The 21,215-nt window shown below is 39.6% G+C and overlaps 1 protein-coding gene across 3 annotated transcripts in view; it reads right to left on the bottom strand.

The window, feature by feature from the left end:
• The window catches only part of ralgps2 (Ral GEF with PH domain and SH3 binding motif 2), a 73,702-nt gene that overhangs the window by 50,072 nt on the left and 2,415 nt on the right, over positions 1–21,215 (bottom strand). For all 3 annotated transcript variants that reach the window (XM_085266501.1, XM_085266503.1, XM_085266504.1), the window contains exon 2: positions 315–419. The gene's annotated coding sequence lies outside the window, so the exon portion shown is untranslated. The remainder of the gene's footprint in view (positions 1–314; positions 420–21,215) is intronic.

The raw sequence follows: 21,215 nt of genomic DNA, 5'->3' as shown, positions 1-21,215 counted from the left end.
TGTAAACTATCCTCACATTGTTTGACAAAGTGCATAACCCTACAGGAAGCAATAGCTGGCCTGTGTTTACAAGTCTGACTCTGCTGTATATAAAAATACTACATCTGTAATTATCTTATTTCCTGGCCCAATACCGATGTGTGTGTTGCCCTTTTATCTAGGTTCAAATTAGACATTTATTAAAAATATCACTTGTGAGGTTAAGCATCAATCTATTTTTTCATAGACTTAATAAAATAAAAAATTAAATTGATCCTCAGGCAACGTAAAAAGCTAGACATTCTTTAAAGAAGAAAAAAAAAAGCCACACTTACCAGATGGGTGTCAGATGTACATAATGCTTTAAGTGAAGTTGGGCTGTTGTTCTGTTTTCGTCTGTCTATCGAGTTTTATCGTTCTCCAAGGCTGGTCTCTGCTGTCTGTGTGTGAAAGACAGGAACAAAAGAAATAAGGGGGAAAAGAACAAAATGCACCATGATTGTTCTGAACACGAGTAAAAACCCACACAGTGGAAATCCTGTCTCCCTCTGTGCCTCCAGACTCTTTCCATAACTCACATCAGCCAGTAGGTGTCTCACTACGATAAGCAATAAAAGCTTGAGCTAGACTGGAGCATGGTATATCTCCTATTCCCTCCAGGTTATAACGATAGTCAGTATTTCTGTTTGTTACCTTTCCCAAACACTACATTAAGATCTCCATAATCCAAAATAAACTTCAAACTTTGGCTAAGATAAGCCTATAAAGACATGACCCCAAATAAATACATAAAATCAAATAAATAAGACAATGAACGTTTGCCTCACTTGGGTTTCGTTTTTCCCCCCTGCGTCACACAGCTCGTTAAATATAAAAAATAAATAAATACATACAAACATCTCTGTGCTAGGAGGACAGAAATAGCATCTGTGTACACAGCTTTAACAAGCTCTCACATCTGTCCTCGGCGTGTTATAGTCAAAGTGTTATCAACCCAGAGCAGTGTAAACAGCCTCTGATAACAGCAGGTTTCTGCTCATCTGCTGTCACTCATTTTGTCCTGTTAGAACTCCTTAACCATAACCATCCTAGCTAGTTTACATCTAGTTTTACAGCTTCTTCCGATATCCACACCTCCCGCTATTAACAATCACATCTGACTCATTGCCTTACCCTATCCAATCCCAACTAGCTGGTGCTCCTGATTTAAATGTCCTTGTGTCTGACACACCTGACAGTCAGCTGAGCTGAAATGTGCTGTGTTTGATGACATAACTCCACATAGGCGTGTCATAATGCTGGGCTTTCTGAGGTTCAAGCCCAGGGAATGTTTATAATGTCAGCTGGCAGAAAAACATGTGCGCACTAATAAGGCACAGGTGTGTGTGGGGAACAAGACGGGCCGACGTCTCAACATCACAAGTATAAACCTTGCAGAGGGCACGACTGGAATAAGAAGAGGAAGAGTGACAGAAAGTAGAACTACTCGTGTTGGAGCTTGCAGAAGAGGACGTGTCGTTAAGCTAAATGTGACTCATAAGACTGCATAGCAAGTGGCGTTCAATCAGACTTCGCTCTGTGAATTGGCTGCCTCTCCCTCCTTGTATTCACTGAATTCCAGACTACCTTCTGACATTCACATACTGCAGTTCACACACAAAAGGCCCAGGCTGCCTCAGTACTGAAGGGCATAATGCGTATTAGCGAGTGTTTTTGTGTGTGTTGTCGTCATGCACGTGCCAGCGTATCTGTGCATGTGACGACGCATTCCACATCGTGCACTGACCTTTTACATTCCTACCTCCAGCAGCCATGAAAACAGGTCTTCCATGACCTCCATTGGACATGTCCTAGGTCCTGCTTAAACTGCTCATCTCCTGTCCTTTTAATCCTCACCTCAACCTTATTTTATGGCAGCATTATATATTCAAGCTGGAAGCACTGATTAGTAAGAAATGCAAACATACACTAAGATAAATAAATCTGAGGGTTTGCGCTGCACGTGATAGTTTGTGGGAGTGGAGTGAGAGGCGAAAATTTATCAACTATTGATAATCAGATTATTTTAGTCATTCATTCGTTAGAAGCACGGAAAGTTCCACGTCTTAATCTGGTGAAAATATGATATATACATGGGGTGGCTGTAACTCTGTTACAGTACCCATACACCCATGGAACTGCTCTAGACGGGTGTCTTACACAAAACATCTTACATGACAAATCTGTAGCAGTGCATCCCAGATGGCCCAGCATCATGGAAACAGTAAACACCTGGCATTAAAATACTCCATGCAGAGAGTTGACTAGGAACAGGGCTAAAAAGGCTTGTTTCAGACGATGGATAAACTGGGGGGGGGGGGCACTCAAGGTAAGATTTAAATTTAAAAAAACAAAACAAAAAAAGGTTCTTTAGAACAATCATGTAAAGCTACTCCAGTGAAGTCCAAGAATAAAAAGAGGGAGTTGGAAATGAGCACAATGGGTATGTGCAGGACCAACACGGATCTGTGTGATCGAGGAAAGGTCACAAGCTGTGAGACTGAATAAAGGATCACACGAGACTTGTGTAGCATTTAGTGTTAACAGAAACACTGAGCCAACCCTGCCAGTCTCCGTCTAAAGAACTAAAGGCCTTTTCTTTGACACCCAACAGTCCTGCAGGCCGAGCATCGGTTCTCAATCTGTTCTCACTATTAAACATTAAGTGTGTGTGTGTGTGTGTGTGTGTCTCTCTCTCTCTCTCTCTAAGGGAGGTCTTGTTAGCAAGCAAACAATAATGGAAGCATTTCCTCTGAAGCGCACAGTCATTTGAAAACAAGTCTTTTTCTCCTCCGCTGTGCTTTATGATAAAAACTGCAGTACCTCTTCTTCGTCACGGTCTACATGCTCAGTACAGACATGTGCTTTCTGCTCTGCCTAGCAGAAGTGGGGCTTGATGCGTTTGAAAAGCATGCCGCAGATGCGCCAAAGTCAGAGAGCCAAAGTGGGTCAGTGTGTTGAGGTGTGCACTGAGGGATGTGACAGCCCATTAAGCTGTGCTGCTGTCCCCTTCTCTTTAGTACACAGTACGCATACATACCATTCACACCGTCCAAGTTTAAACTCTAAAGCAAATTATCCCTCCACCATTCAAATATATCATAGGCCTCTTTACCATATGAAAAGAAAACGTTCCGAGTGGGTAAATCTGTAGATGAAACACTTCACTGCACATTCAAATTTTAAGATATAAAAACGCAGGACCTACTACCTGTATTTTTTAAATCACTCAAATAATCTAAACATTAAAAAGAAGCTATAAAAAGCAGCATAGAATAGAATAATCCTTTAATTGTCCCACAAGGGGAAATTTGGTATAATATGGTATTAACAACAGGGCAAATTATACAAAAGCAAATGTGCTTTGACAAATAACAGAGTAACATAACAATTACTCAAAATTACAGCAGCACTTAGCAATGGAAGTTATATAAATTATTACATGAAATGGCTCTATATGACCATCTGCAGCCAAGCACACACATCAAGTGCAAACCATGTCTTCCGTCTTGCCTCCAGACTTCTTACATGACTGTATTTCCTGTTCACTACTGCTTTACAGAAACAGAGAAAGTGTTACTTTTAATTTTGCTCATGCATTATGTGAAGCTTGCTAATCACCAGAGAGCTTGTTGGTAGCATTTCATTTAATGCGATGCCATGGAAGACTGAGTCAAGGTTGTTCTCGCTTTCTCTGGGCTCTCATCAAGCCTCCTAGGGGACAGCAGGACAGTATTGATCTGGAGCTAAGAGAAGCCCGGACGATCTCTATCTCTCTCTCTCACTCACACACACACTCTCGCACTACAGCAGCGTGTCGCCATGGATCAATATACACCGCTTTCACTCAGCAGGTTGGCTGTATAAGCAGAAGTTGGTGACAATGCCTGCAGAGGGACAATAATGTCTGTGTGTGTGTTGTCGAGGGAACACGACTAACAGCCCCTTCACATGATCACTTAACATGCCAGTGATGTTCAGCCCTTCATGAAGGTCAATAACGGGACAGTGGTAACTCCATGGCAGTTTAGACCAGCAGAAGTGGATAAGGGAAAACATTTATAGGAACAGGAGGACCGAAACCAAAAACTGTCATAACACTACAATTACACTTTGATGTGAACATAAAAGCAATGTTCTCCATCTACTCAAATTTTAAACACCAGTCAGGGGTGCAGGGACTTTCTGCATTTTATGACACACACAGAGACACACACAGGCTATACTTTTGAGTAATTCCCCAGTTTGCTATTACAGCATGCGGTATTCCCGTTGCTCGGTCGATACAGTTTTTATTAAGTTCGCACAAGAGGAAGTGAGAAGATAATTCTATACCCCAAATACAGCCACTCTTCCAGACAAGACGCTCGCATGCATCTGATTTATTAGAGCAACATAATGCAAACAAAAAGAAAATAAGTTTAATGGTGCCGTATCATCTAACAAAAGCACGTTGGTTTTTTTTTGTTTTTTTCCTTCTTCAGAAAATCAATAGGCAATGAACCCAGTGACACCACAGATTTTCCAGACAGTGAATTAACAGCAATGTACCATCTATCATAGTGGGCCATCATTTTATGAGCATCTGGGTCTATTTGTGACGGGAAATTACTGTGATGTAGTGGAAAGATAGACAGCCGAGGACAAAGAGGGTCTTAAAAAAAGTAGGACATGAAGCACAAAAAAAGTGATGATCAATTTTACACTTGTAAATACACCTGCACTTTTTCAAAACATTTAACTTTTAACCTTATTTGAGTCAAATCCCCCCCTCCAATCAGTGTGCAGTGTCTGAATTTTAAAAAAGGCCAATATAGCTTCATCAGCAACAACACAAAATGTGTATTTTATATCAGGTTAAAAAAAAAAAAAAAAAAAAAAAAAAAAAAAAAAGGTATTCAAGACAACTGTCCATATAAAATTATTTCTGAATTATAATGAATATAAAGTAATTACCTTCTGTACGTACAATTAAATGCCTTCAACAAGTCTTTCAGTTGTCTAAACATTTTTATGGCCGTCAGCTGATTGTGATTCTGATCAGCTGATCGTGTTTTTTGTTTTGGGAGGGAGGGGGCGTACATGTCACACATCTAAACCCAATTCTAAGCCAGTGTTGATGTTTTTCTAAAAATAAAAATAAAAATAAATAATGTTTTAGATAAACTTTCCTCCCTTGCTCTTTCACCCCTGCTTGCTTGATCTCTACAGCTTTCAGGGGGATAATTAGAGCTCACGCTTTAAAGACAGGCTGTCTTCTGTCTTTTCTCATCGCACATCCCCCAGTGACACAGGCAGGCTCTGTAGGTACAATGCTCACAGACCTAGATAACATCTATAGTTAACATTTTACAGTGACCTAGCTTTTACTTACAGCTATAAGCAACCTCTGAAATCATGAAATACTACAAAACCTCAGCTGCCAAAAGCAAATACAAGGCCCAACTGGTCTTTATAACTGTATCTGACTATCCATCAAATGAACTGAAGAGAGGATACAGTGCCAAGCTTGTGAGTAGCGGCATGTGGCAGGGCCTCAGAGCGGCAGGCTGTCACGTGTGGGCAGGGAAAGGGCCTACAGTTTGAGTGTATCTGTGTGTGTGTGCTGACTTCAGCCTGATTTGTGGCCCAAATGGGAGCAGGCAGGCTGCCCGGACCAAGTTCAACTCTGCTGCTGAGGCCTGGGCGACCTGAGCATGGTGACAGTTGAGTGAGGAAAGAAAGAAAGGAAAAAAAAAAAAGTAGGAGAGGAAGCGGGGAGGGAGAGGAAGCAGAGGAAGCGAGAAGCTGGCAGCAGTACTGTTGTCTGTGGTCATTCCCTGCATGGACTATTAAACAAGGAAAGGACATGGTAACAATATAGGGCAACAGAGCAGTCAGTCAGAGCAGTAATGCTTAGAGGAAACTGATATGATCTCTATGTCTTCCTCTATGAGTCTCTGAGGGCTGGCACAAGAGTGAAACCTCTTGTTGGACACCAAGTAAAGACACAATTGCTGAGTGAAATCGTTATATTATGCAGTATATATATTAAGCAACCTGTCACTGAACAGACTCCTCCGGTTGTTTATGGCCGTGTGCAGAGGATGCCCAGCATTGTCCATAATGTCCAGCTAATCACCACTTACTACTCTCATCAGTAACAACATGGACAAAAAAAGCAAAACAAAAAAAAAGCACACTGATAGCTGTATGAACAAATTTTCTGTCAGTATGAAAGCCTCACAGGATAGACATTTATTATTGATCAATCAATCACACCTTAGTGACAGACCCCGGTGCATCACAATGAGCGGCATTCCACCACAGATTCTTGCTTAAGAACATGATGACACATCAGTGGGCTGAGCGGAGATGACGTGTGGGTGGTGGCAGTCTCAGAGCTGAATAAAATCATGTGGCTAATAAACTGCTTTTGCAGAAAGAAACCATCTGTCTGGAGCCAACATGTGGTGATAAGTTGGCTTGATCAACTTTGCCATCTGAACTGCATAATGCAGAGGCATTTTAGTGTCAGATCATCAAAAGACACTTTGGGGCTAAGGCGATATTTCATCGTGTGTGTAGAAGAAAAAAGATAATGCAGTCTCTTATATAAAGTCATAATCTATCAGTGTGTGGCAACTGGTTTGTGTAAATATGTAAACAAGAGACACATGAGCAGGGCCCAAACTCCAGCACAGCAAGCCACTGCATCTGTAATGTTGCACATGTAATTTTTGACCAAATTTTCAGAAGATAAGAAGTTGGATAATCACCTCTCCTATTTAAAAAATAAAAATAAAAAAAATAAAAAAGAAGGGAAGGGAAGGGAAGCACAAATCCTTCATTCTCAAACTTGGGAGCTCTAAGGTTAAGATAAAATAAAGAGGCACTATAGATCATAGGATAGTGATCATTAGGCATTAGGGCTGGGCCATATCATACTAGGGCCGTTTGATATAACGATATATCAGATGACGATATAAAAACGTCTATCGTTTCCTATTATGCTATCGTTTGTTTTGTGATGTCGTAAAATAAACTGTTTACAGCAATATTTTTCATCGTTTTGACGGTCACCTTAGTGGCTATATTAACTTCTTAAAGTTCTCTCTTTCTCTTATACACTATGGGCAGACAAGTGCCTGTTTTTACCGGTTTTCGTTAGCAACAATGACGGTAAAACCATCGCGTGGCTCCGCTGTCCGCTTGTTTGTTTTCCACGTAAACCTTTCACAATAAAGCTCAGGATCCTGTTGAGACTTTTCAAAATAAAGTGAATCACATGAAAGAGTATGCAGAGAGTTTACGGATGAGAAGCAGCAAAAAAAAAAAGCCATCAAGTGCTAAAAAATTAACCTTAGACTCAAACTTTGAGAGAAAATGGTGGCCGTTACAACTTGTGTCTAAAAATGTATAGTTTCATGTAGGGCTGCTCAATTAATCGAATTTTAATCTCGATTACGATCTGGGCTTTCAACGATCATTAAAAATGACTGAGCCGATTATTAGCACCTCCCTCGTGCTTTACTCTCCGTTGTGGCAAATCGAGCGCACCGCTCTGCATTTCGAACACGCGTCACAACAATTAAGAGGACCCGAGGGAAGCTCGGAAAGCTAAGCAGAAGTTATTTGGAGAGGAGAGTGACTGCCGTTGGTTGAAAAGAGGTAAAAAAAAAAAAACTTCAGTGGTGTGGAAACATTATGGGTTCACGGAGTCAGACGTGGATCAAGTAGACACAGTGTGTAAACTTTGCTACGGTGTAGTAGCTGCACCACAGAGCAACACTGCAAAGTTCACTAAACATAGATGTTTACATTTTTCATTTATGTTTTATATTGCAAACATTTGCACTGTTATCAGTATTTGCACTATTTTATATTATTTTTGACAATCTTTAAAGTCATTATTCAATACATTGTTAAATAAATATCGTCAAATAATCGAGATCTCAATTTCAGTGAAAATAATCGTGATTGTCATTTTTGCCATAATCGAGCAGCCCTAGTTTCATGCATCACTTAAAACACTGGAATCCAGGTAAAGGACGCCCAGCTGGAAAAACTAAACGCAAGTCGAGTTGCCCGAGATTCACAGAATTTACAGAAAATATTACATTTTTGTGATTTATATCGTTGTCAGGACGATAAATGTCTTATATGAGATTTTTGTCATATCGCACAGCCCTATATCATACCGTTCACAGTAATACTGGTTTAATGTTGGGCAACGGTAAGAGAATGAAATATCGCGATAGAATATGGGTAAAACGCGCATTTGCAGTGCCTTTGTTTTCATACGCATATGGTGGAAAAAGCACGGTGGTGACAGAGAACGAGAAGGGCGAAAGCGGATCGTTGAATGAAACGGATGAACCAGAATTGTTTTGTAAAAATGCTGCAACTTCAGTGGTGTGGAACTGGTTTAGCTTTAGTCCGTCAGATACACAACAAAACACTATTTTTGGTAGAGCATGCTAGCGGGCCGTTGTTATTACCGTGTTTTTTGGAAAATACACTTAAAATCAATCCTTTGATTTTTCTGAAAATCGACAGTGCCCCTTATAATCCCGTGTGCCTTATGCTTGGATTCTGGTTGTGTTTACTGACCTTGAAACGATTTTATGTGGTACACGGCGCTCGAAAATCTGCCAACTGTTTTAGTACGACTTTGCTATGATACGAACCCACACCGCTTGATGGATTGTCGGAGGATTACGGCTATCATAGGCAGGAGCCCCGCGGAGTGATACGTACTGTGCTTCAACATAATATTACCGTATTGTGTGTGTATAACCTCTTTTTAAGTTTTGTGAATATTCTACATGGTTATGCTGAGGATATGTTGGCCAGTTTCCACTGGAAATGCCTTTTGGTTAAACTGCCAGCAAGGAATTTGCATTTGCACTGTTACATTTTTATATAACTTCCATGCACAATGTTATATCGCCCTGCTCTATTAGGCATATGTTGTGCCCACAAGAAAAAGATTTTAACCACTGCAAAAAGCAGCTTCTATGCCATCAGACATGTTGTCAATCCTTTAAATTAAGGCACATCTGTGGGAATCTGGATCTGCATTTTCTTTTGTTTATAGTCCAGTAGCATAAAAGGACCCCCTTATCATCTTCTCAGACAGTTTCACACAGTTAAAAGGAAAAGAAAAAGTCTTGCTACCTCCACTTCAGGTCCCATGCTCTTTTAAAATGGCCTGAGCATTTTCTCAATGTGAAAGAAATGCTTGGTTTCCAAGTACCTGTTCAAAGTGGTACTGCACGAGTATTAGCCAACTTCTGTCAGATGATGCAAACAGGCTGAGGGCTGCTGACGTCGCCAATAAAGCAGAAGCAATGAGGAAAGTAGCAGTTTCAATAGTTTCCACTGACTTTTTCCTTATTCCCAGGTATTTTATTTGTATTGGTGGTTTGCAACACTAATCGTTTCATTTCCCCTTCACAAAGGTTGCTCTTCCCCTTGCTATCATTTAGGGCCAATGACGCATCATGTTGGAAACAAAAAAATAAAATTTCCGGAGATTGTTAATGCTAACCCTACTTCCGAACTGACTCAAGTTCACATTCAAAGAAGGTAATTGTAGATTACAATCATATTGAAAGGTGGACAAAAAATGCTTTGGAAACAATTACTTTAGAATGCAAGGTGTGACAGGTTTTTCTCTTGCCCCTTTTTCTGTTCTTTTTTTTTTTATTTTATCTTTATTAACCTCTTGAAGTTCTCATAAAGTCTTTGGTTCACAGTGTTATTGGGTAGCTTTGCTTTATCACTGTATTCTCTCTGTTGTTTGTTAATTGCCCCTTAGGGATAAATAAAGTCTTCTGATTCTGATTCTCTGTGTGTGGACATGAGGGAGCCTGAAGAACCTGCTGCATTAAGAGAAAAGAAGAACCATTTCAAATACAGGTAGGAACATATATTCTACTATTATAGACTGATTTCATGCCATTAATGTTTCTCAGTTGTTCCATGAAATGTAAAGCAACAGGCTGAAAGACTGGAGAAAGAATTCTAATCACATGATCAGAAATGAATCATTTACCTTCAGGTAGACAAGCTTTCAGTCCGGCCTGATGTGAGCACTAAATTTGAAACTACAAAAAGAAACCATCTCCTTCTCTTAGCATCTGTTTTGCCTATGCACAGCTTTAAATCAGTGCTGTAAATATGCCATCTGAAATTTTAGTCACAGGAGTTTAGTGTAGAGTTTTTTCCTCTCCCTCTCAGTCAATGGCTCCTTTCTGTTGTTGCTTTTTGTTTTTAAAAAAAAAAAAAAAAAAAAAGGCCCTAAAAGTTTACTTAACAAAAGAACAAAAACCTGCAAAAGGAACAAAACTTTAAGCTTTGTGGGCGCTTTACTGATGACAAAGCAAAGCTTACTGTGGCCGATCTTGAGAGCAAAACTGCTTGGCTTTTATTCTGATGAACAGATAAAAACCAGGGTAATAGTTCCTGCCTGAGTTTGAACGATTTCAGTCAAACTTTTTCCTAAAGGTCACCTGGTGTTCGAAACATTAAGTGAACTACTGTTAAACTGTAAGAAGAACTTGCAACCCAGATGCTGAATCTGATTGTGAGGATTTAATGATCAGTTTCAATCAAATCACACACAAATTCCCATCTTTACAACTTGTTAACCCAGTCTACGATGTTAGTATTAAATATGTGAACATATTTTCCTTCTTTAAGTTAAGAAATGACCACATATCAATGGAGGAGCAACAAAGAAATGGTCCATGCACAAAAATGAGACTCTGCCACATCTACACTGATGGTACCACAAAAAGAAAAACACAGCCTTTCCCAGGACTGGATACCGGGTGGGCCCTCACAGCTAAAAGACATTGCATGCTGCAACCTGACAAACCATACAATTATGTCAGCACAGGAATACGCACAAACTCCCACGGTGCTGGTACAACAAAACCTCCTTTTAGACATGCCAAACTCTATATCCCTGCACAGGAAGCTGGTCAGGAGGGGACACATCTCCAAACCATAAATGCAGAATCATAGTTGCATTTAAAGAACAGAAGAAAAAAAAAAAAAAGAAAAAAAAAAAGGGGGGGGGGGCGCACAAGATCTTAATGCTTCTCCATCAACAACTGTTATAATTTGAATCTAATTTGTGCACACGCTCCAACCATCAGCTTTTGGTGCCAGTTTTTTTTGGCACAAGTATGGCTTTATAAGGGACTGAAATTTTAAATTAATTAGAATTATCCATGACGGATAATAAGGATAAAACTATTCTTTTTCTGTATTACCTTTTTCAACATTGCTCTCATGTTGTCTTTTGCTTTTGTCTTTACAGCAATTACCAAGAAACACTAATACTATTTTTCTATTAATTTCAACAAATGCATATTTCAAAAGAAACCATTCAACAACAAACAAGCGCTGTATTTTTGGCCCCAAGCAAGCAGGCCTACCTCATAGCCAAACTTTAACCACAAAAAAAAAAAAAAAGTGCCTTTATGAGGCAGGATGAGATCAAAGATCAAATCAGTGAGCTTTACTGAGAGCGTAAGAAGGATATTCTCCTTCAGTGTACTGTATAATCCACTAAATAAGACATTCCAAACAAACAGAAGATTTCAGCATCCCTGCAACAATGAGCTCATCTTCCTCCTACAACCCAGTCCTCTTTTAGTTGTTCCTTATCTGTTCAGACTATTGACACAAAAGAGCTGCTCCGAGCCAAAACTTAACGTCAGATTCAGCAGGCTTTTCGAAAACAAACACTCTGCAGGCTAGCTATTGTCAGAGTTACATCCTGTGTGTGCATAAGTCTGCAAAGCCAAGTATTCAGTATGACAAAAGAGGAAAGGGCTTTGGCTTTAAACACAGAACTTAAGTTTCAGTTTTTATCTACAATTCAAGTCACTTTGCTTAACTGAGCAAGACTGAGGTAACGGGCTTCCCATACAGATTAACACGTAGTCACACGGAGTGCTGCATGCATGATTTCCCCTTAACATGGCACTGCCCTATCTCCAGGGCCTGATAAAACGAGTAATTACAACTTAAAAGCGCACAAAAAAGGGATTGCTGCTGAGAGAGAGAGGCCGAGGGAGAAACTAACAAGTGTGCCTGTGAACACATACACAGCTGTTCGCTCTAAGTCACTAGGTCAGAGGTCACAGGGGAGACTAAAATATGACACCCACACACTGGCCAAGGGGGAGAAAAATGAGGCAGAGGATGAGAATAACCAGAAAAAGAAATAAATATCAAACTGAACCCATCCGAATTATCTGCAGAGACTGAGAGTCAAGCAGCAGAGGCAGATTTTTCCAAATCTGGTCATTGCTGTCTCTCATACTAATATGGAAAGTACTCTGTATTCCCATCTGATAGCAGCTATGAAAGATTGATTATTTTATCTTTTACTCACAAGACAGAACAATGCAGCGCTGTGCTTCTAGTTAGGGTGTGTGTTTGAAAGGGGAAAAGCAAGCCTGTATCAAATGGAAGAAGAGCAACAGCTGAGACTCGAAAAACAGCTGTATCTCTTCAGTCCCCTCCCCCCCTCCGTCCCCTCATCTCCGCTCTCCCTGAATGAGCCCCTCACACCACTTTTCTGATCCTCCTCTCTCTCTCACACAAACACAGAGAGAGGCATGGCCAGGGGCTAGCTGCACACACACAAATTATAATATGAAGTGCCTGAGTTACACCGGCACTGTTGGTTCGAGCCGCTGTTCTCTCAGAGGACAAGTACAGAGAGGATCCATGTGGTACTAAACATTCATCTATTGACTATAAATAGGAATGACATTGTTTCCAGCGGCAATGTCACCCTCCCCCTTCTCTTGTAAATCCTTACAACTCTCCCACCTTCATGTGAGTCCAGCTGTAGCACAAAAGGCATCCAAATAAACCTTCAAGTTAGCGTTTCACGTGGAAAACAGAATCAAACGCAGGCCTGTCCATCGAGGCAGCAACCGTTACTGTCATAAGAGCCAGTTGTGAGGGAAAGAAAAATCTGTATGCCTTAAAAGGATGGTGACGCATCTTATTACATATAAATGAGTCTGGCATTGCTCACAGGTGTAAATAATTACAAAACAGAACAATTGTGAAGGGGAGGAAAGCTGTATATAGGTTTGGGCCTTCTTTGAAACAGTACCATTCGGCACTTTTTCAGACAAAAGTTATTCTTTTAGTAAGGCAAATTTTGAAAATTACAGTCTAATTCAAGTCTACTTTGATAATACATGACATACAGCAGCCTTGGGGTGTTTAAAATAGTAAAAAGCAAATAAAATAGGCTAATTTCAAGTCCAGCTGTAGATCAAGCATCGCAGCAAATCATCATGTTTGGACCCATAAATTCTCAATTTTCCTTTCTTTTGATTTTGATCAATTTTGTAAATCCTGGTCTATGATAAATGATTATCTAGAGGATGTTCACTGGCTTGTGAGTGCCAAGTCGTTAGCCAATGGGGATGTGTGTTTCACAATTAGACCTGCCCCGTTTCTCAGCACATCTCACTCCAAAACCCTGAGATGGTGATGGCGAAAATCCTTTCCTGGAGGCTTCACAGTAGCAACATCCATCTTTTATATCATCTATGGCTGTGAAGCATATGTAGTTGAAGAGATTTTTTTTTTTTTTAAAAAAGGAAGAAAGAAAATAAACTTTCTTATGTTCATATTTGTCTATTCTATCCATTTGTGTCAAATAAACTCCTTGTGACATTAAGGTTTACCATTTTGTCAGTTTGCCTTTTAGAAAGTATTCAAGTTTATCACTTTAGATATTAAGCACATTTCTTATTTAGTTAAATTCCACCATTTGCTCTCAGAGTGGAAATGTTAGATGTTTTCATAAAAACCTAAATAAAAAAATAAACAAAAAATCCATTAATCTCAACACCTGCAATAATTTCGCATGCATACAAAAAGGCTGCACAGAATGAATTAATACCCAGACTGACAGTTGGTGATGCAAGATGCGTAACTTCAGGCATGTGCAAGCAAGTCTGTGTGCAAGCCTAGACCCAACTAGTGGGAAACCTGACAAAGGCGACAGGAAAGAGATCATTCTCAGTACCACAAATCTAAATGGATTCTTTGAAATGATAGAGAAACACATCTGCCTGGGATATGAGTCATCTCTACTCATTTATCAAAGAGGTGCTGGAGAGTTAAAAAGGAAAAAAGAAAACAACAGGTGGGGAGGATACAGCACCTTATTTTCATAGTGTGCTTGAGGTCAAAAAGCCCACCTGCTGACTATCAGATGAGGAGGAAAGAGTAGAAGTGAAAACATTGGGAGCAGAATAAAGCGAAAGGAAGATGGAACAAAACACAGAGCTAGAATCGTGTTTGTCTGTATCTGATCTATTGTCTTTGGCCGGGTTCAAGACCAAGTTCACAAGTTTCCATGACATAGCTGTGGCTCAGCTCTCAGTTTTGCACCCAAAGCCAAAAACACTCAAGGTTCAGACAGATGGATGAGGCTCTGTTGTGAGACCACAAAGACTTGTCTTCAGCGCCGATACAGACCGGTGGATCAGGACAATATGCAGGGGGAAGTGGAAGGGTGAGGCATCTGTCTGTTTATGTTCAATACAGCCTAAGGGGTAGTACATCACAGTCCTGTTTTTTTAATTTGGAGAACCAAACATCACAAGTCTGTTTGCACTCTTTATTCAAAAAGAAAACCCCCAGTATACATAATGAGCCAGTTTAGTGTGGAGTTTATAGCTGTGGGAATTTTAAAAGACAGTATAAACTAAATAAATACGTTTTATTATTACACACCATCAGCGGCAATACACTTTGCAAGCCACATACTTTCTACAAGTAGTTTAAACTAAAATCAGCGACCTCAATCTCAACTCCAATTGTGCCCACCATTCCCTTACCTTTGGTGGTTAAATTAATCCTCTAATAACAACATTATCTCGCTTTAAACACTGCTCAAGTGCATCCAGTTGGCCTGCCTGGTTTTGAATAATCGTTTTAAATTTTTGCGCATCTCCACGCAGCTCCTCTGAAATCCCTGCCATTATTGCCACAAAACCTTTCAGAATATCTTCAAAGATCTCTCACTTCCTCGTTTCTGAGCAGGAACACATGCCAATCCTCGTCCACTAACTCAGCAATTTTTCAACTAACATTCTGTCTTATTAAGATCGGACTCCTCAGGCTCAGCAAGCATTGCAAACCTGTTACTCTGCCCCGCCACCATCTTGACACTATGGTAGCTAATCCTATTTGTGAAACATGCCTGTAATTAAAGTAATTCTGAATATTTTGTCCTACAGAATCATATTAACAGAAAACCCTGCTAATTGAAAGCTTTTGAAGAGCGAGATTATTTCCTTCAGGGTTACTCAAATGTAACCCAATTCCCAAATCATAAAATCACCAAAGAAATCTTCACATAATTATTTAAGCAGATCAGGGCTGCATTGCATTTCATTATGCATTTAGTCCTCCATTGTATTTTTTTTTAGTTTGAATATTCAGGATATGCTACAACACAGAAGTTTTGAGAAAAAAAAAGAGAAAAAAAAAAAAAAACTGTGGAAAAGCCTCATAACTCTTTTTCAAGTTAGCCTTTAAGACTAAGGCTTTTATTATAGGATGTCCCTGAACTCAGTTCAAGAGTTTATGACTCCAAATGCCTATAACCTGACACACCAACCCAGACCAACACCCATGAGTTTTGAAATAATGCTGGTCATGGAATAAAGAAGTGAAAAGGAAAATACAGCGGTGCATTTTTGCCTCTTCTCAATAGCTCAAAGTCACTTGCCGTTTAACATAATTTTGTGACTAACAAGCTGTTAAACTCCAACTAACACAAAACTCCATGTTTTTCCATTTTATCTGAAGTTTGATTATTTTTTGGCATTCAGAATGGATGATTTTTAGTGTAATACTGTCCACGATAATAGTACTATAAATATTTACACAGTACAAATATCACTGATATTGTGAGTGCAAGACCATGCGTTCATGTTCCCCAGTGCATGCAACAATGAAACAAGCCAAGGTGTGTCTCTGAGCCACAAGTCAGCCTGTGATGACGCATTAGTGCCTAAAAAGGGAGTGACTTCATCAACTTGCAACAAAGTATGATTTGCAAAAAAAAAAAAAAAAAAAAATTAAAATAATTACTATTCCCACTTGAGTTGGAAACAAAAAAAATGTGTTTTATCACTTAAGGCAAAATCACTATGAAGTACAACCAGGGCCTGAACTGGGAGATGCTAGGCGCTAATGATGTGCAACCCAAATGTAAACAAATGACTCAACTAAGAACCACTAGCTGCACTCACTTGCTGAGCTTTGTATGACAGGAAGAGCAAACAGTGGCTGGAAATTACTGATGCAGTTACATAGTGGAGGTGCAGGGCTTTAAGCAATTGGTTATTACAAGCTACCTTTGTTTTATGCTGCATGCACTAATACTGGAGCTGGTACTGGCACCCTGTTTCAATAGAATCACACTTCAAATTAGGAAGTGTGTCATCAGTGACAACAGCTCTCTGCAAAACACACTTGCTAATTTTGCCGACTACAAGCATCAATAAAATATTCTGTTTTTTTAAAACTGGCACAGTGTATACCCAGATTTTAAGGCTTGTCCTGCTAGTTTGGTATATGATGGACAACAACTATTGTACTAACAAAGTGTCTCAGGTGGCATTTGAACTCTGAATTTTTGTTCCTGTTCCTCCTATTTAGCTTATAGGAGCTAAAGCATTAATACATCCCTTAAATTTATGGAAGTAAATTCCCACAGATCAAGAGATAGACAAAAGGCACTGAAAACTTACCTCAAAAAGCAAAAGCCTGTCTGATTATTGATTCAACAGGTTGCACTTCAGATTTCTTATATTGTATTCCAACTGGCAACAGCTAACTGGAAATACTGAAAAAGGCAACATCTTCAAAACTTTAAGCTGATAATTCAACACCTACAGCACTTACTTTGATGATTTCAGCTTTAGGGTGACTTATTAAAAATACGATCAACATACTCAAAGCATAGCAAAAGAGAGATGAAAGCATTTCAGCTCAGTCCCATACTAGAATGGTTTATGAGAACTAATATTGGGCCATTATATTGCTAAATCAATAGTCTGTGCCTCAAGAAAGGCCAGAATGAGTCTACATCCACATATGCACCGGTATTTTACTCAACATTGCTTTTTCAATGCATTTTAGCCTTCATCCACATATAAACAGCATATAGGATTTAGTGAAAACTAAGCTTTTGGAAAACTCCTGCCAGGATAAAGACCTTTGGAAATGTGCACTTTTTTTAACATTTAAAAACAAACAAACAAACAAAACGTTGTACGTATGGATGTACCCTTAAATATCCATGCAGTGCAAGATGGCACAAACAAATAGGACGATCGTCAGTTTAACATATTCAACACTGAATGCTGTGTCACAGCTGCAGTGATGCAGCAATCACAACGGGCAAGTCTCGACACTCTGGTGAAAACTTCTTTTACTGCAAAAAACTAATAAAGAAAAAAAAAAATTACCCGATTTCCTAAAAGCACAAAGTTTAAAATGAGAGTTGTCTTTAATAATTTATTCCAGGTTACTTAAGAATATATAATCATTATAGTCAAGTAACGGGTTAAAAATGTTAGTACTCAGCAGCACCATCAGTAAGACTCCAGCCGATTAGTAGCAGAGCTAAATTCAACTTTTTGTGGCCTGTTAAGTCTCATCTTCATAGCATAATATTTATTCATAGAAGGAAAAAGGATGAGCTTATTGTTTATTCAATTTCTAGCAATGTAAGGAGGCATACTGTAAGCAACAGTCAGCGTGCACCCCAGTGGACAAGCTATGGGATTTTTACATTACCAAGTGTCCACTTATGCCCTATGTTCTGTTTAAAACAAACAAACAGATAAATCTTCATATGATATACTCTGATACAGTTATATCTACGACAGACCGGTAAAATCAAAATCAATAAAATGAGTCACACTCAGCAACAATGGATGATAAGTGATAGACATGTTTACGAGCTTCATATTTAGAAAAGACATAAGCAAGCAGGAAGTGGAGGTGGTGAGGCAAGATAAATGAAAGTAATACAACATACAAGGTACTGTAAGTCTTGCTGCTTGATAACTGGAAGAATGAAATACAGGCTGACGAGGCAGAACTAAAATAGCGTCATGTCCACTCAAAACATGAAAGCATAGTGAAAGAGAAAGTGAGCAAAGTTACACAACTAAGAAGCAAGGCACTAGTAGTGTTGAGAGAGGGGTGGACACCAGCCTAGTCTTTCATGTGTTAGCCACTCCCATGAGTGGTTAAATCTCAAGGTCTCTAGCAGCTGCTCGGCCTATTGTACCGTGTGTTTAGCGGGGTGTGTATGTGAGAGATACAACCACCAGCCAGTTTCCGTTTCAATACTGCCTGTGTCCGCCGGCCCCCAGTGGCCTCTACTTCTCCTAAACAAGAGCTGTGATTACAACAGAGCAGGAACCACATGGCAAACACACTCATAACAATAAGAGACACTTTTACATGACTTCCTCAAAATTTGTTCGGTATACAGCAAAGGGAGAAAATATAGAGTCACGTTGCTCAATCCTACGCAGTGAAACACGGTGCCTGCCTCTGAGATTCTGCATGCATTATCCTCGTCTCTTATCTTCTTCTCGCGCTGTGATGTACGCAGGCAACTAGTCAGGCTCTAGCCAAGCTCATATCCACAACACCCACTTCATCAACTAACTGCCAGTAACATTCGAAACACCTCGTGCATAGAAAAGTTTATCAAAAACACAATATATTATTATCAGTGTTCCAAAACTCCTTGTCAAGCACAACGACCTGTTATATAACTCCCAGTAGTAGCACAGATCTTTGGTGGCTTTGTGGTAGGGCTGCTCAATTAATCGAATTTTAATCACGATTACGATCTGGGCTTTCAACGATCATTAAAAATGACTGAGCCGATTATTAGCCCCTCCCTAATTTATCCGCGACACCTTAAAGGCCGGTCCGTGAAAATATTGTCGGGCATAAACCGTCCGTGGCGCAAAAAAGGTTGGAGACCGCTGATTAAGAGGACCCGAGGGAAGCTCGGAAAGCTAAGCAGAAGTTATTTGGAGAGGAGAGAGTGACTGCCGTTGGTTGAAAAGAGAGTTTAAAAAAAAAAAAAAAAACTTCAGTGGTGTTGCACACTATTTTATATTATTTTTTTAAAGTCATTGTTAACCCTTTAAAGCCGGTCAGAGCAGCACGCTCCGTTTTGCGTAACTATTTTTAAATCCCTGTAGAACCTGAACCGTGTAAGCTAGCGCAATAATTTGTTTTGCATATGAAACCGGAGGAGTTGTACTTACATCTGATGCCATCAGCTTGTCCTCGGTCACGGTTTCGTTCCACATATAGCTTTGCAAAAATTGCATAAAAAGCGCTTGCAGGAACAAAAACATAATATTCCAGAAACACGCTTTGCCGATCCATCAGCTGTTCGTAACACTTCCCACAGTGAAATGATGCACATGCTGTTTTCTTTGCAAATTTGCATCATAGGATTGTTTTTTGTTTTTCCTGCAGTATATAAAAATTGCTGTATCTCCAAAATAAAACTATGAAGACACTCAAAATAAATTTCCTGTTGTTGTAAACTATTTTTTGCAACTTTATTGTATTTAAAGTTTTGAGGGATAAGCCTCTTAAATTTCTCCAAGTAGAAATATATGTAAACAAAACAAAAGCGATTTTCAATTTTTTTTGTAGTTTATTGCACTTTTTTGCAATTTATGTAATTACTATGGACTTAATGCATACATATTATTAAAATATGGGCTATAACAGTTGTATTGATGTATAGCAACTTGAAATGCTCCCACAAATGGCACTACAGCATGTAAAAAAAATAATATAAGCTCTGGTGGACTTGGTTCTATAGTAGGTCTTAAAGGGTTAAATAAATATCGTCAAATAATCGTGATCTCAATTTCAGTGAAAATAATCGTGATTATCATTTTTGCCATAATCGAGCAGCCCTACTTTGTGGCGTCTGCATGCAATGCAGAAAATGAACACGCACATAACCAAATTTGTACTTGCAGTGACGGTGCCAGGGCTGGGGAGGCATCAGAGGAAGAGTGTGACGACATGTGACTTCGCAGTTCCATCTGCGCTGAATGGATGTGCCAGACACACGCATAAAGTTACCCTGGCAACTGAGCAACAGCACTGGTTGGAGGTCAGAGAGAGAAAAGGAGAGATGCAGACCAAAACGCTCCTAGAATATGTAGAAGGAGCCCACAAACCGACTGCTTATTCATTTAGAAAGCTGCACTTTGCATTTTCTTACACAGACGCATGCAGGCTGCGTCTAGGAACGTTACACATAAACAGCAGCCAACGTGACGCAACGTAGAGCAGAGACACACAATCTGAGAAAGACCAGGGGTTACACTTGATGACGCAAAAGCTCTACAATGCTTATCCCTTTCTCCTGTAAACACACGGCTCCGATTCTGAGAGGGGAGTTTTATTTCACTCACACAGATGTAATCTCCGACTAATCACATTTGCAAGCCTTGGACGGAGCAGTTACGCTGCAGTGCTGAACAGATGGGCCCACGTAGATGAAGCATTTCTGGGATTAGCCTGGCCCAGACGGCGGAGGTGGCATGTAGAGTTACCAAGGGACAGTTTCTAAAAAAAATAGCTGGGGCTCAAATTACATTACAGAGAGTCACTGAATATCAGTGATTGTAAATGGAAGTGTATGTGATGATGTTAAAATCCTCAGTATAACTGATTTTCTCGCTCAGACTGTAAAGGCACTTTGTTTAAATTTTTGGAATACAGCTTGCTAATGCACAAGATTAAGTGGAATATATAAACTGAAACCAACATGATATTTTTGTATACAGACAGGAAGACACAAAGAATCAGATTGACCACTAAGAAAGAAAGAAAGACTCCCAATAATCATTAAATACAGCATTTGTAAATAGGGTTGCAGATGGGAGTTGTGTTCCTCTGGACTAATGCAAAGCTCCATGTAAGGTAGAATAGTAGAGCAACTGTATTTTATTGGATTACATTCCTAAGCCCTAGGGATGCACGGATTGTGAAATTCTGGACTGACACCAATGATTAAAACATTTCAGCCGTTAGGCTGTGCAGATACAGATTTTGTTAGTTTGCATTGTTTTTGTAATGATTCATTC

The sequence above is a fragment of the Mchenga conophoros genome, linkage group LG23 (assembly GCF_057382185.1).
Source record: "Mchenga conophoros isolate Kocher_MC1m ecotype Shallow Benthic linkage group LG23, M_conophoros_male_GT1.1, whole genome shotgun sequence".
In the NCBI taxonomy this organism is placed as follows: Eukaryota; Metazoa; Chordata; class Actinopteri; order Cichliformes; family Cichlidae; genus Mchenga; species Mchenga conophoros.
Note: the sequence above shows the minus strand (reverse complement) of the source record. Positions and strands in the feature narration are given on the sequence as shown.